A 4,164-nucleotide genomic window follows, 5' to 3' on the forward strand; every position below is an offset into this window, starting at 1 on the left:
ACTGCTTTAGGATTCTAACTGTAACTCTCCAGAGTCTGCACCTTGCCAGGCTTCCCCAGCAGATTTTGGACTCAGGAAGCCTCCACTAACACATAAGCAAATTCCTAAAGTAAATCTCTGTCTATAAATATTCACAGCCTGTTGTTTCTGTTTCTCTGGAGAACCCTGACTAATACAGGTATGAACACTGATATATAACACAATTTTGTCTACAAAAAAGAACTTCTACAACAAGCATGAGATAAAAATTTTAAATGACAAGGGTATATGTCAGAGTTTAGTTGAGCATGGGTTTATTTTTCCTATTCTTGGTTACATAAGTTATAACTGATGGTGTCATGAACACGATGAAATACAATAGTTAAAGAGAACATTTAAAAAAAATCACCCTTGAAAATTTTCCTCACTAATAAAATGCACAGATTCAAGCTGTCCAAGCACTTCTATGTACGACTGAGAAATAAAAAGGAAAAGGAAAACACTACACTCACATATAGGAAATTTGTAGAAAGCTAAAGTTAAAGAGAAAATCTTAACAGCATCCAGAAAAAAAGATTATTTTTAAAAGGAGGTTCAAAAGGGAGGGGATGTATGTATACCTATGTTTGATTCATGTTGAGGTTTGACAGAAAACAACAAAATTCTGTAAAGCAATTATCCTTCAATTAAAAAATAAATTAAAAAAAGAGCAGCGGTAGGATTGACATTGACTTTTTATGAACTAAAGTTGAAACCAAGGAAATGAAGTCATTAATGTACATAAAGTAGACACTTAGCAACCGAGAATTCTCTAACCAGTTAATACTCATCAAGAATAAAGTGAAATGGGCAGAGTTGATCAAGAGGTAAAAGCTTCCAGTTATAAGATTAAAAAGTTCTGGAGTGATGTTGTGTATAGTATCTGGAGAAGGAAATGGCAATCCACTCCAATATTCTTGCCTGAAGAATTCCATGGGTGGAGGAGCCTGGCAGGCTACAGGGGTCGTAAAGAGTTGGAAATGACTGAGCTACTAACACACACAATGTATAGTACCGTAACTACAGTTAACAATGTGTGTGTGTGTGTGTGTGTGTGTGTGTACGCTCATTTGTGTCTGACTCTGCAACTCCATGAACGGACTGTGGCCTCCCAGGCTTCCCTGTCCATGGAGTTTTCCTGGTCAAAATACTGGAGTCAGTTGCCATTTCCTACTCCAGGGGAATTTTCCCAACCCGGGAACCAAACCTGTTCCCTTCTGTCTCCTGCACTGGCAGGAGGGTTCTTTACCACCGTGTCACCTGGGAAGCCCATAGTCAACAATATTGTAATGCACATTTGAAAATTGCTAAGACAGTAGATCTTAAAAGTACTCATCATGAGAAAAAAAATAACTGTGTGGTGATGGAGGTTATGCAAATACATATATATACACATACATATATTTCACTATATAAATAAAACCATTATGCTGTACGTCTAAAGTACTACAATGTTATATGTTAATTATATCTCCATTTAATTTAAAAAAGAATAAAAGTGAAATAAGACAGTCCCAAGTAAATAAAAACTCTTAGAATTCACAAAAGGAACTGGACTAAAGGGGAGTTCTCAGGTCAAAAGAAGAGTCTGACAAAGGATGAAAATCAACCAAAATGTAAAATAATGTGAATACATTCAAGTAAACATTGTATACAATATAATTTTGTTTGCAAGTTAACATATAGGACAAATTCATATATAAAACAAAAGCATGTAAGTCAAGTGAGGGTAAAAAGAGGTTGTGGTGATCTTTGTTTTGTCTAAGAAGAGGTGAAAAAAACCAAGTTTTTAGACTTTAGTAAGTCTGTGATGCATGCTGTAATTTTTGGTGTCATCACTAATAGTAAAATAATCCATACTTTCAAACTAAGAGAGGAAAATGTGATAAATACAGTCTAATAGAAGGCAACCATGAGGGAAAAAGGAAGTATAGAACAAGCAAGACAAAGAGAAGGCAATATTAGATTGATCCATATGAAATTCTTGGTTTGTAGGAAAAAGTATTCAAATGCTGGTGATTTCATATAGCTCAACCTATATGACATATTTGTGAAAGTTGCTCAGTCATGTCCGACTCTTTGCGGCCAGAATACTGGAGTGAGTAGCTGTTGCCTTCTCCAGGGGACCTTCCCAACCCAGGGACTGAACCCAAGTCTCCCACATTGCAGAGGATTCTTTGCCAGCTGAGCCACAAGGGAAGCCTGCGAATTTTGGAGTGGGTAGTCTATCCCTTCTTTAGGGAATCTTCCCAACCCAGGAATTAAACCATGGTCTCTTACATTGTAGGAGGATTCTTTACCAACTGAGTTAGCAGGGAAGTCTAAAGCAGCATAACTCTACTGCCGTGACTCTGAACAGTACGCCAACCAAGAACTTCCAGATGTTCAAGCTGGATTTAGAAATGGCAGAGGAACCAGAGATCAAATTGCCCACATCCATTGGATCATAGAAAAAGCAAGAGAGTTCCAGAAAAACATCTACTTTTGCTTTATCGACTATGCCAAAGCCTTTGACTGTGTGGGTCACAACTAACTGTGGAAAATTCTTCAAGAGATGGGAATACCAGACCACCTGACCTGCCTCCTGAGAAATCTGTTTGCAGGTTAAGAAGCAACCGGACGTGGAACAACAGACTGGTTCCATATTTGGAGGAGTACGTCAAGGCTGTATATTGTCACCCTGCTTATTTAACTTATATGCAGACTACATCATGTGAAATGCTGGGCTGGATGAAGCACAAGCTGGAATAAAGATTGTTTCTGGGAGAAATATCAATAACCTCAGATACACAGATGACACAACTTTGCTTTTCTCTTAGGCAAAAAGCGAAGAAGAACTAAAGAGCCTCTTGATGAAGGTGAAAGAGGAGCGTGAAAAGGTTTGCTTAAAACTCAACAATCAAAAAACTAAGATCACTGTATCCAGTCCCATCACTTCATGGGAAATAGATGGGGAAACAATGCAAACAGTGATAGACTTTATTTTCTTGGGCTCCAAAATCACTGCAGATGGGGACTGCAGCCATGTAATGAAAAGACGCTTACTCCTTGGAAGAAAAGCTATGCCCAACCTAGGCAGCATATTAAAAAGCAGAGACATTATTTTGCCAACAAAGGTCTGTTTAGTCAAAGCTATGGTTTTTCCAGTGGTCATGTGTGGATGTGAGAACTGGACTGTAAAGCAAGCTGAGAGCTGAAGAATTGATGCTTTCGGACTCTGGTGTTGGAGAAGATTCTTGAGAGTCCCTTGGACTGCAAGGAGATCCGGCCAGTCCATTCTAAAGGAAATCAGTCCTGAATATTCATTGGAAGATCTGATGCTGAAGCTGAAACTCTACTACTTTGGCCACCTGATTGGAAGAGCTGACTCATTGGAAAAGACTCTGATGCTGGGAAAGATTGAAGGCAGGAGAAGGGGATGACAGAGGATGAGATGGTTGGATGGCTTCATTGACTCGATGGATATGAGTTTGAGCAAGCTCCAGGAGTTGGTGATAGACAGGGAAGCCTGGCATGCTGCAGTCCATGGGGTCTCAAAGAGTCGGACATGACTGAGCAACTGAACTATAACTGTACTATATGACACATTTATACTCAAATATATAGGAAAAAGGGTTTCCTAGGTGGCTCAGTGGTAAAGAATCCACCTGTCAAGCAGGACACATGGGTTCAATCCCTGGGAACATGGGTTTGAGTAAACTCTGGGAGTTAGTGATAGACAGGGAGGCCTGGTGTGGTGCAGTCCATGGGGTCGCAAAGAGTTGGACACGACTGAATGACTGGACTGAACGGAACTGAACAATTTATTGATCATTTATCTTATGATTACTATTATTATTTTATTTGAAAATAACTGTTACCAAATGGTTAGCATTACAGTCCCCTTTAAATAACTAGAAAGTTTTAAATAACTAGAAAGCAACCAAGCAGCAACATTTAAACAAATCTCACTATAGTACCTTCTTTATGGTGGCTTTCTTGTCTCCTTCAAAGAGGACTGAGAGCTTTTTGATTGTTTCGTATTTTGATTTTACATTTATTCCCTCTCTGGTCTGAATTCCTCTAAAGCCACAGTTTTATTCACATGGCAGTGTTGATGTAAGACATTTATTCATGTATTAATGTCACATTTAGCGATTACTTGCT

Source organism: Bos grunniens, chromosome 15, assembly GCF_055505025.1.
Source record: "Bos grunniens cultivar Pamir isolate PY7600 chromosome 15, Bosgru_T2T1.0, whole genome shotgun sequence".
Lineage (NCBI taxonomy): Eukaryota > Metazoa > Chordata > Mammalia > Artiodactyla > Bovidae > Bos > Bos grunniens.